Source organism: Protopterus annectens, chromosome 12.part0, assembly GCF_019279795.1.
Source record: "Protopterus annectens isolate FY-2018-M chromosome 12.part0, PAN1.0, whole genome shotgun sequence".
NCBI lineage: Eukaryota > Metazoa > Chordata > Ceratodontiformes > Protopteridae > Protopterus > Protopterus annectens.
In genome coordinates, this window is record NC_056746.1 from 555,804,036 (window position 1) to 555,817,878 (window position 13,843).

Genomic DNA, 13,843 nt, shown 5'->3' on the forward strand with positions numbered 1-13,843 from the left:
ATGTCATAACTGCGTTCATAGATGCATTGCTTGAGCATCTGCTCAGTGTTGCCGATATAAAAGGCAGGACATGCCTTACACAGTGCCCCATAAACTACCCCAGTTACAGTTGTAATGTCCTTTTATCCTAAAGTTGGAACCATTGATTTCAAACAGTTCCCCCACATAAATGAATTTGCAAAAATGGCACATACCACATTGGTACATACACCTAACTTGGGCATTGTCAACTTCAATAATAGGTCTTCCCTCCAAATTTTTAATGTTGGGTCCCCTTCTTCACACAGTAGAAGGTCTTGTATTAACTTTGCCTCTGATCTCACCATCCCCATTTAGAATACCCCAGTTCTTTTGTAAAAATCTCTTGAATTTGCTAATGGTCAACAGAATATCTAGTGATAAAGGGCAATCTAAAACTAACATTGTTAGTTACTTCTGTCCCATGTCCTTCCCTGTTGAATGTAGAGTTACTAGTAACAGAACAGTTTTGAAGGTTTATCAAATTTCCAACCAGTATGGGTGAATAAATACCCAGTTTTTTCTTAACCGCTACTTCTTTTTTAATTTCCTGTACAAAAACTGCAGGGTAGTCCCTCTTTATGAACATGTCTTCCAAAAGACTACATTCCCCAAGAAAAGAATCAAAATTAGAGACCATCCTTGCAGCTCTGACAAATTGTCCTTTGGCCACCGCTTTTTTCTGGGGGGGGCTTCCTATAAATGGTGGAAACATATCCCCCATGCGCCAAATCCTTTTCGAGTCTTACGTCCAAATAACTGATGCTGTCATTCCCCACCATGTGTAAACTGAAGAAAATTGGTTGTATTATTTATATAATCCATGAAATTAATAACAGTGTTATCACCCTTCCAAATGAAAAACAAATCATCCAAATATCTCAAGTATAGAATGCAATAATTAAACCCAGAATAACCAAAAGGAAATCTTCGTTCCCACTCACAGATGATGATGTTGGCATAAACTGGACCACAGGAGGCCCCCATAGCAACATCTACTTGATGAAAAAAATACTGTTCGCCAAAGTAAATATAATTATTTTTCAACACAATTTCCATCATTTCTGTGTAGGTATTGAAACAGTTTTGGTCAATCTTTTTTCTAAGCAAATACTCACTGAACCAATGCAGTCCAATGTCATGTGGAATTATAGTGAATAGATCTTTTGCATCCACCGTGAAAAATATGAGACCACTATCAAATACAACACTATTACATTTGGAAAGAAAATCCCATGAATCAATACAGAGATGTACCTCTTGTCTTAATAAATTTTTCAGTTTAGCATCCAAAAAATTTGCAATGAGAGAGGTGACATAGTTATTAGCATCCACAATAGGACAGAATGGTGAGTCCACAATCTGTTTATGTAATATAGGTAGTCCAAACAATAGTGGAAATAGTAGGGGCATCCATTTTTAAATATTTGTATTCAGGTAAAGAAATACGTCCTTCCATGAGTATATCACTTAGTTGAACCTTAATCCTGTTATAGGCGATATTTACCTCATTCCTAGAGACTTGACAATACATGTTAGTAAATAAAATCTTATACATACTTTCAACATAATCTTGTACATCGAAAATCACAACTCGCCCACCCTTGTCAGGTTGTATGATCCTAACTTTTTGTTGTCATATCAAAGATAATCCCCCGGATTCTGCATGCCTTGCATGGCACGCAGGATCGCAGGATTAGTGCAGGGGCTATAGCAGGCAATATGTCTGCCGTGCAATCCAGGAACACCCTACAGGGGCATGCAAGAGTGCTCATGCACTAGTCCTGCATGGACTAAGCCCCTGTATGCAAACCACCCCATTTGCAGGAGAAATCCATGCAAATGAGGTGAATGTGCGATCCAGGAAGCTTGAAACCGACCATGCAGGACTAGTGAAATCTGTTGAAATGTACTTGGTTAGTAACCGAGTACATTTCTGCAAAATCAAAAACTGAGCTGTGACAGCTCCAAATAAAGGCTGCATATCAGTCAGGAATCATGTGAATGGCCAAGTATAAGGCCATTGGCATTGCAAACAGCGTAAAAAATTAAAAAATCAACTTTTATTTTTGTTTAGCCGATCTCGGCTGTTTAAGCGTAGGGAAGCGGTGCGCAAATGGGATCGGAGGAAAATAATAAAATAAACCTAAAATAAGCATTCTAACTAAACTCACTATTCTGCCATGAAAGTCAATGGCAGGCAGAAGACAACATGGCCAGTGAGTAGTGGTTGCTAAGGAGGGAGGCTCAGTGTGAGATGTGTAACTATGCATTAGCAGGCAATCCTATGCAAATGAGGGGAATTATAGTGAATCCCAGTTTTCCCCAGCATGCTAGTCAGGTCCCAACAGTGTAAGAGTAGGAATAGCTTGTTGCAAGCCTAGGAGTTAGCTGACATCATGGGGAGGTATCCTGCATAGTGTAAGTGGATTGGAGCCCTGTGGCTCAGGTTTGCTCCTAGCTAAGCACAGCTAAGCGAGGGTGTGTGTCTGACTCTGCCTAGCACTCTTTACATTGCCTAAGTGGGTGTGCGTGCCACGCACCAGGTTTTAAAGGTTTAAAAAAAATTTTAAACCAGGAAATAGCAGCTCTGTGCACATTTGACCACTGTGTTTGCACGGCGCACCCCTGGGCTTAAAGAGGAAGGCAATGGGAAGGGAAAACAGCAGTAGGAAGGTAATCTAGGAGTACTAGCATAGCTGGCATGTGAAATGTATCAGACTCAGCCAATTACACAGGCAGCAAACTAGCCCAGCCCAGGACACTACTATAAACTATGCAAACACCTTCCCCTCTGGTTTTTTCCATACTGTACACCACCGGTGTAAACAAGCGGGGAACTTTTAGCAATCAAAACAACAAAATGATAGGGGCTGCAATAGCTATCCTATAACTTGTGGAAGAGGCTGAGGGTGGTGAAGATGTGAATGCTGTTGACCAACCCACAGTGAGGAGACGGAGAAAAATGTACAGACCCAGGGTAACCTACCAGGGGCTACATGAGCTGGAGATAGTGGAGCGCTATTGGGTGGACAGGAACCTCCTACAGCAAATTGTTGAGCTGTGCCAGCCATGCCTGACACACAGAACTAACAGAGGGGAACCCATCCCAGTGGATACCAAGCTATGTGTGGGCCTAAGAATACTAGCTACCGGTACCTTCCAAATGCCAACTGGGATATGATGGGGATCTCACAGGCATCATCATCCAGGGTACTCCACCAGTTCTTGGATGCCATGTCAGCACATGTCGATGAGCACATATATTTCCCCCAACACCCATGAGGCATTGGCCAGCAATATGCAACTATTCCACCAAATAGCAGAATACCCTGTGGCAGTGGGTGCTATAGACTGCACACACATATGCATCAAAGCACCACCCAGTGAGCGGGGTAGGGTCTACATCAACCGCAAGGGCTTCCCCTCCATCAACTGCCAGGTTGTGTGCGATGTCCAGGGCATAATAATGAATATGTGTGCTGTCTGGACTGGAAGCTATCACAATTCCCACATCTGGCATCTGATGCAGCTGTACCAGAGATTTGCCAATGAGGACATCCCTCATGGTCACCTAGTGGGGAATGCTGGATACACACTGGAGCCGTGGCTGATGACACCCATCAGAAATGCACACACACCCAAGCAAGAACTCCATAATGAGGCACATGCACTGACCAGAATTATAGCAGAGCATGTGTTTGGGATGCTCAAGTCACAGTTCCAGTGCCTGGACACATCCAATGAAGCCTTGCAGTACTCACCAGCTACATGTACCCAAATTGTCATCGTATGTGCCAAACTACACAATATTATCCTGCGGAAACAGCTGCAGCAGGAACAGCATGGGGCAGGGCCACACAGCCCCCCACCATTGCCAAGGCCTGCAGAGGCACAGAGTAACTCAGAGGAGGAATAACCTGGGCCTGCCCTAGTAGGCAGAAGGAAGCATGCCCAGTATGCCCTGGCCTTGGCAAAGAGGTAATGCATAGCACATACACTGACACAGGAGGGACCCAGGGAATAACACCTCTCTCTAACTCTCACATACAGTAAAAGGGATGCCAAACATGACACTACCTGTGCTCAACCATGTGTAGGGAGTGTACTATGTGCATCCGACATAGGCATCCCTGCAGCACCATCCTCAATACTGGGACACCCACAAGGTAAGTGACTCACACATGCCAGTCAGGGGGGTTCACATACACAACAATAGTCACAGCCAGCAGGAAAGGTGTAGACAAACACAAACAAAGGATGTGCTATGGGCTCTGAATGATGCCTATGGGTAACCTCCACTCCAGGCCTGCACAGACAGACCACAGCAGGTCAGGCAATGTGATGTTAGTTCTGAAGGGTAGAAAGTCAGAAACTAATATGTAGGTAAATCAAAGCTAAGATCTGTAGTACACTGTTATGCCTCTAGTCAGCATTATAGCTTAGAATACAGAATGAAAGGGAGTACCTGACATACCAGTACAGTCATAGCAAATGTGTACAAGTGTCAGGTGTGCCCCTCCATCCTACGTAGTAATGTTATAACAGTAAGGTGCACCCCCTCAATCCTGTATAGACATGTAGAAATAGTCAGGTATGCCCCCCCATCCTACGTAGAAATGTAGTAACAGTTAGGTGTGCCCCCCAATCCTGTGTAGAAATGTAGAAATAGTCAGGTGTGCCCCCCCATCCTACGTAGAAATGTAGTAACAGTCAGGTGTGCTCCCCCAATCCAGTGTAGAAATGTGGAAATTGTCAGGTGTGGCCCCCAAGCCTACGTAGAAATCTAGTAACAGTCAGGTGTGCCCCCCCAATCCTGTGTAGAAATGTAGAAATAGTCAGGTGTGCCCCCCCATCCTATGTAGAAATGTAGTAACAATCAATGCCAAATGATCGACGGATACCCTGCAGAAACAGTATGCTACCTGTAGGTGTACAGCACAAATGTCTGCACTGCAGTACAAACTACCTGGACTTGATCCACACATTCAATACAGACAGGCATGGGCATGCTCACACACTTAAAGAAATGAAGGCAATGTGAGTCAACAACATACTGAAAGGTCAAACTGGGCATGCTCACACACTTAAACAAATGAAGGCCATGTCTGCAAACACCAGTGGACCAGACATATCTGACAGTCGCAGATGTTAGTGCAGACACTCCTCAGTATGCACCACTTATGCTTTGCACACACACACTGGATAGGAATACAGACATATATCTAAGGGCAACACACTATAATAAACCAAAGGTAGATGTACATAGATGTGTGGAAGAGGGTGACTGTGACAAGGAGCCATCCAGGCCTGTCCCACCCAGCACACAGCCAAAGGGCCACAACCACATGAGGTTCAGATGTCACTCACTGTAGATACTAGTCACCAGTATCTGTCAGCATTATAGACTATGTGGTGCACGTGCTAGCTGTGCAACATGACTGTACAAGGAAGTAGTCATCTAGCAGTTGTATACATATACCTGTGAAATATGACCCTGTGTGTGCCCGCATGTGGTGTGTCAACCTCTAGATGAATGAGTTATAGCCCATGCACACACACGGACCTCCACATAGCCCTACTATGACAAGCCTGCTGAGGTCATCCACTGTGAAATACACCTTTGGGAGAGTTGTAGCCCCATAATCTCGGTGGTGCATCCTATAACTGCGTACTGCTGTAGTGTGATAAACTAGTTAGGTAGGAGTTCCAACCCCAGACATGGCAACTGTGTGTGTCTGTCTGTCTCTGTGTAGAGAGCAATGCTTTTTAGGGTAGTCACACTCCCTACAATTCAAATGCTCTACTTTGGTAAGGCTGCTGATGTCATCCACCTAGAAATACATCTCTGGGAAGGTTGTAGCCCAATAATCTCAGCAGCACATCCCATAACTGCATACCATTGTAGTGTGAGAAAATAAAAACTTAAAAAAAATAAAATAAAATGTCTTGTCCAGAAGGATATAGCCCACAAATGAAGCAATAATACATCATGTTTATTGATGAATAAATACGACAGACATAAAGAGCAAAAAAAACACTGATAGCAAACAAGTAAACGGATCAAGCGCTTTCATCCACCAGCATGTGGACTTCATCAGAATCAATAATAATTTAAAAGAACCTATTTAAACACTTTTTGGCACCATCTCTGCGCTTACATTTAAAGACATACCTCACTAGTAATGTTACAAAATACTGAAGTATATCCATTAAATAACATAGTGCAAAATAGGCTCATATCTTCAAACTCATCCAATATTTAACTAAATACATAAAAATAAATATAGAAAATAAAAAAATAAGAAGAATTAATGTACTAACAACATGAAAATGATCAGATATATAACGTCGCTGAATTGTAGTGCTAATAAATAATAGTACAATCTTCATATTTAGCTGTCATGGGAATATCTAAACAATGTAAATCTAAATACACTCAGTATATACTGCTTTCAAACCCAAGGAATACATGTCTAAAATAAAAAATAAACAATACATGTAACATAGTAAATAACAATTGATATAATATTATTGAAGATGCTGAATCAAAAAATATTGTAAAATGACTGTTAAAATGTAATAAATATGTGTAAATATAGTAAAAATAGTTAAAAATAATAAATATGGTGTCAATAGTATGTATTAGATATAGTTAAAAAGGTATCTGTATCCTCATCACCATAAATAAACTACATATAAGAGGGTGACATCCATAACATGTTCACATACATATCTATCATAAAAAACATGCTAAAATATGAATAATAAATTGAAAAATACATAGGTTAAAATGCATTTATATCTACAACATTTCTGTATCTTAATGAACTGTTTGTAAAAAAGGCTTGATGGAAATGTAATCGTTTAATCTGGGCATTGTAGAAGCATCAGTTTTTTTGCTCTTTATGTCTGTTGTATTTATTCATCAATAAACAGGACATATTATTGCTTCATTTGTGGGCTATATCCTTCTGGACAAGACTAGTGTTTGTTGATGTCATTCACTGTGAAATACACCTTTGGAGAAGGAGTATTCCAGTAATCTCTGTGGTGCATCCTATAAAAGCATCATGTTGTAGTGTGATCTAGAACTCTGGTAGGGGTTCTATTCCCACAAATGTCAGTTCTGGAAGTTTTGTGTGTGTTTCTATGTCTGTGAAGGGAACAATGCATTTTAGGCTAGACACACTCAGTACAATTCAAATGCCCTACTTTGGCAAACCTGCTGATGTCATTCACTGTGAAATACACCTTTGGAGAAGGAGTATTCCAGTAATCTCCATGGCGTGTCCTATAATGGCGTAGTGCTGTAGTGTAATGTACTAGTTAGGTAGGAGTTCTAATCCCAGACATGACAGGTGTGTGTGTGTGTGTGTGTGTGTGTGTGTGTGTGTGTGTGTGTGTGTGTGTGTATGTGTATGTGTGTGTGTGTGTGTGTGTGTGTGTGTGTGTGTGTGTGTGTGTGTGTGTGTGTGTGTGTGTGTGTGTGTGTGTGTGTGTGTGTGTGTGTGTGTGTGTGTATGTATGTGTGTGTATGTGTGTGTTTGTGTCAGTGTGTGTTTGTCATTCGTATCCTGTGTGGAGGTGGTTGTGAGTGTGTAACAACTGGACTCAATGTGGAGTGGGCTTTGCAAACTTCTTATATGGTGGGCCAAGTATATATCACAATGTCCATTGTACAGGGATAACAGATGTGAAATAGACAAGAGGCTGGGTGCAAATCCATACCCCTAAATGTGACATCAATGCCAGCTGAACAATGTTAGCAACCCTTGTATTACCCAGGGAACACTCTCAACCCATGTCTCATACACACACACACACACACACACACACACACACACACACACACTTGACTAGGCAACAGCCGCTATGTTGGTAGTACCCTGAATATTGCCCACTGATAGTAACCATGGTATGACTGCAGTGGGCTACAGATGGCATGGCACCCTGTCCATCGGTCCAATAGGCATGTACATGCCGACAGTGCACCTCCCCCATGTTCCCCACTGGACATTTGCAACACCTGTGGTGCCTTCAAATGTGACCCACAAAGGACATACCATGCCTGAAACACAAGCCCTGTATGGACAGATGCCACTGATACCAAGGAATACCAGCATCATGCTATCAATGTAGGTGCAGGGTCAACCAGCTGTCCGTTAACAGTTCCCGCCACATGAGGACAGGACTGGCACATCTGATGATAACACTCTGTGTACACAAAATGGGCCGGGCACCCCAGGTACAGTACCACATGTCACTGTACATGCATGTGGTAGGTGTGCACATCCCAGACGCTATCCATATCATGTACTAAGGAACACATACATGGCAAGAAATGCATAGCATTGGCCACATGCAATAGTCACCCAGGTGCCTGGATGGTGAATACAATAACCACCTGTGTGGGCAACTCCAGACACTACACCCCTGAGCCACATTGCAGACCTTTGTCATGTGGCCTGATGCCAAGGTATACCCATCACCTAGCCTTGTATAGCCATCTGGCACCATCGACCACAACACACCCATGAAGCAGTGTACCCATGCATGTCAGTACTGGCACCCGTTTCTGTGTGTGTGGTGTATGATGCATATGACCACATTCATAATCACTACAATCCCCCAATGGCATACTGTCAGACACCTGCACATACTCTTTGCACATATAACCTCCATATGACCCCTGTGGTGCATGTGATACCTGCACAGTACTGTGTTGTGGCAATCCCATTAGTGATGAGTTGTATTCTTGGCCCTGCCAAGTGTGTCAATGTGTGGTCATCCCTGTGAGAGTGTGGCTGTGTTGACACTGACACCTGTTCATGTGGACAGGCACGTGTACTACACCTACCACATAGCTACCATATCCCTGTTGCAGATGTCACTCACCATCACATATACAATCTGAGAGCTCCCCAACATGTAACCTATGTGGTGCATCCACTAACTGCATGGACATTTCATAGAACTACATAGTCGTTAGGGGTTTGATACCCTGTACTGGTAGGTGTGTGACACAAACATGCTTAGGTTTCACTCTCCCACCCCTCCCTGGCTTTTCCGTGCCTCTGTCTGCCTCTCTCACTCCCTCTCTGGTGGATGTGGAGACATACACCTGCATTGCTTAGGCAGCAGCATGTGTATTTTAAGTGATGCTCAGGATCAGCTGATGGCATCTGCACAAATTGCAGCCCTCCTCTAGCTGATTGCATGTGGAACAGCTGTGGTAACATTCCCATAGCCAATTGCATGAAAACACACACCAATATCTAGGAATGTCATGTTGGTGTTGGGCCTTTCATTCACTGTGAGCAGGAACTCAATCTGTTTTTTGGCAAACAGCATATCAAATGGATCGGGGATTTACCTCTAACAACATACACTGTGGAAACAGGCCAACACACAGGAGGGGGATGTGCCTGACCTGACTACAGACTGTAAGTGTTGCTATACTGCATTTGAAGTAATGTTGGTTTAACAGGATGTGTGTGGATATGGCTGTCCTACATGTTTTCATACCTGACATATCAGTGCTATGTTTATGAGGAAACCCCCATCTGTAGGGTCATCTGCAGACTGGCCAGTGTGTGGTGCCTTTTGTTTCAGGTGTTACCCACAGAGCACCTACCTGTGAACTGCAGAAGGTAGTGTGAGGATTGCAGTCTGTAGATGGTGACAGCCATGAGAGTTACTGACTTCATATCCCTCATAGGACATATGTTGCAACAAACCCAGTTACAACAGTAAATGTATGAGGTTATCATGGCAACATGTCAATATTGGATTTGGCCCTGTGTATTTGCCTCCAGCCACAACCCTGTCAACTTTGTACATATGTCATGCAGTAAGGGGTGCATATGTTCTGTACACCATAATTAGTGACATCATATCTGATAACAAGCCAGTGAGATATCAGACTGCTACACATGTTATGTATAGTAGGGGTTATATTTGATGACATAACCTGGACATTCTGTGGTTGTGTGTACAGTACTGAGGTCTGTGTACTTATGGTGATTGCCGGCAGTGGGCATATTATTAATATGTACCTTGACCTGTGTACAGACTGTGGTAGATGTCATTGTTCTTGGTCCTGTTCTATCTGATGTTACATGCTGCTCCACTGTATGTTACCCTATCGGCTGACATGTTTGCAGGACCATACATGCACATGTCCCATACCACAGACAAGCATCGGAGCACACTGTGTAGCGGCCCAGTATATGTAGGGTTAGTGTGTGAGTGACACATATGAGGTTGGTGTTGAACAGATAGTCCATATACTGTAATAGTATGCTAACATACCATATCTGGCTGTGGCTTTGCTCACATCGGTTGTGGTTATGCACTTTCACACAGGTGTATGTTACTTTGTGCTGTGGCATGCCTGTAGAGCCTGCTATATATGCAGGTGCATGTGCATTCCCCCATAGGATATGTAGGCCAATGTTGAGCTGGTCTGTCTGTAGCCTGCATAGTGCTTTGTTACATGCCTAGCAGCTTAGTGTACTTACCCAGTGAGATGTAATGTCCAGATACTTGCCAGATGCACTGCTGCTGGGCCACCATAACAGTCATGTATGTCAGACAGAGCAGTGGGATGCTGTACAGATGTATGTCAATATCTAGTGGTTAGTATGTGGCCATGGCACCTCTGTACCAGCAGTTAGTATGTGGCAGGACAGGCAGGGATGTGTGAATGCATAACCTATGGGGGCACATGTATACCAGTAGTTATGTGTTATACCCATCTACATGGCTGTTAACACCCACATTGTCAGGAATGGTCCACATGTCTTGCACTAAGGGGTTATGTGTATACCTTTGGACTGTCCAGAGTGTGTCAGACTGTCCACATATATTGGCCATTATCCCTGCTGTAGTCCACAGGAGAATTACGTATTAGCAGTGGTACTGTACTATGATGTCCTTCAGATGTCTGTCAGTAGCCAATGGCGCACATGTTAAAAGCAGATGTGACCTCCCACACACACCATGTCTGTGAAGTCACTCCCTATTACAGTAGCCATAGTCTACAAATATACCTGCTATACATACCTGACATCCCCTTGCACTACAAAGTTGAGAATATAGGGTCTGAGGTAGGGCTACTCTAGATGTTCAGGACATATGGTGAGGATATATTTACATATGATTACTCAGATATCTATATAGACATACACATATACATATCAACATACATAGATGGATATGTATATGTACATAGCTATACAAATAAACACCCAGATATATACATATACTGAGCAATATATGTCTGCACATATACAGATAGAGATATTTATGCACATATACATATGGATATATATATATATATATATATATATATATATATATATATATATATATATATATATAAAACCAGTGTAGGCATTGCTTATCCCCATGCAAACAGGCTGAAACATGCTTACTACTGCTTAAAAGTGCTTACTTCTGCTTATCCCCTTACAAACGGGGTTAAACTTGCTTACTAGTGCTTAAATATGCTTACTACTGCTTATTGGTAATTAAACCTGCTTACTCATTATGACAGTGACACCTCACATTTGCATTTACTGCAGCAATACTCCAGTTCATAAATATATGTTATTTAGTGGGTTATGCAACATAAATATTAGTCATAACATGTTTTGCCATGGAAACTGAAATGTACTGCAGTGGGACTTGAACTGGGAATGCCTGCGCGTAAGGCAAATGCTCTGCCCACTACACTATTTCTATGCTGCATTTTTTGCATATATCTTCCTTGTTATCCTCTTTAGCCATTTAAGCTGCATTAACCGTAGCTAAGCGATGGACACACCTGCGCACCTACTGTTAGCTTTAATCGGATTTTAAAGTAAAAAAATAAAGGGTTTTGTCCATTTTATTGGTGATTACTTGCTGTTGTACATGAGGGGGAATGTTGGTGGGGATATGCAGACACCTATGAGCGGTCTCGCTCATTTCTTACCCCTTTCTGCTGTTCTTCATTGCGGGGGAGTGTATATTCTGAGAGCTGTGCTCTGAGACATGCCCCCTGCACTCTTTCACACTCCATGTAAGATTAAGAGCTCAGGCAGTGCACTTCATTACTATGCATGGCGTGCTACCGTCCTGCTCCTAAACGGCCACCTCCGTGCAGGACTAGGCCAGTCCTGCATGGAGGAATAGTAAATCCGGGGGAATATTTCCCTTTCCTGTGGCTTTAAATACCTTGATTGGGCACAAGGCCCTTTAAATAAATGTCTAAAATCGAATTAACAAACGTTCTCAAAGAATTGCAGGCTGGGATGAGTTGGTGGGTTACAAACACTAGAAAGTCTCAAGTCATTGTTGAGGTCCATCCCACTATTATGGAATAAAATCCTTAAATTCATTTTGCAAACAAAAAGTTTTAAATCCAGAATTAACTGAGAAAGATTAGATCTGAAACTAGGGACAAAATTAAGCCCCTTGGCAAATATATCAGTTATCTCACCAGAGTACTCATAAGAACTGTAATTAAATACCTTTAAAGTTTCTGTAATGTGAGCTAGACCTAGATGATGGCTGGATGAAAGGATCATACACATTAAAACATAAGAGATTTGAGGTTCTTGCAGCATGAATGACACGTGGATGATGATCAGGGGGCTGGCACATGAACAGGAGATTGCCAGAGATGCAAACCTTCTGCTGTGTGAGCAGCACTCCTGGATGATGGCTGGAAGAATGGATCATACACAGAGGATCACAAGAAATACAATGCTTCCGTTTTGTGAATGAGACACTGGAGGGGAGTGACAGGAATTGTTAAATCCTGCCAAGGAATGCTAGGTGTCGATAAGTCAACTAATGTATCAGAGCTTGGCCTAGCAGTGCAGGAACTGAACTGTGCTTCTTGTCCACCGGGGGAAAAGTAAAGAGGACATGAAAAAAAAAGAAACCTGATCCAGTTATCCAGCTATATATGATAGTCCTCCAGCATTCTTCCCCTTGCCTCCAGTAACATGCTTACACTGTTTTGATGTTGTAAGACAGAAATCAGGTTATTCAGATGAATTGTATTGGTAATATCAGGAAGGATGGTGATGAAAACACAGGTGGTCATAGGCTAGTGAACACTCATTGACCCATACTTAAAAGGCCAGCTTGAGTTCAGTTATAATTACCTGAGAGAAGCTTGTTTTGCAGAGACCTGGCTGTTGCTCCCCTCCACTGATCTGATTAGCTCCACTCAATGATTCATGGAGGATATTCTGTATAAGAGAAAACTAGGTACTAGTTTCTTATGATATGAATGTTCCAGAACAAGATAAGTGTAATCATGTCACTAATGGGAATAACATGGAAATAGAAGTACTGAATATCTGCCAATTAAGTTGGTTCTCACTTCTGTATTTATAAGAAGCAGCTACCTCTCATTTGGTGTCTTTTAACTGTTGCACATTTAGCAGTAACTAAAAACTGGAAAAAAATATTATCCTCTCTTCTTCTGAATTTCTAAATATAACCACTATAGTGTCTGTAAAAGAAGTCAGTGCTATTAAAAGAAAATCAAAGCTAGTAACTGTTAATTATACATTTTGGTTCAAATTGTCTCTCTTGCTAGAGAAATGTAACAAAATATATCTGTGATACAATGAACATCTAAATAATCTGCATTTTATTATAATGTCATTTTATTATAATATATTGATTCTTCTGACACTCAGTTGACCTCGTGTGACTGTGTGTGTGGGGGGGGGGGGGTATGGAAAAAAACTGTGGCAGGGCTAGGCATTCGATGGTGTGAACATTGCCACTAGATTACCATCACTGTTGAAGCAACATCTCA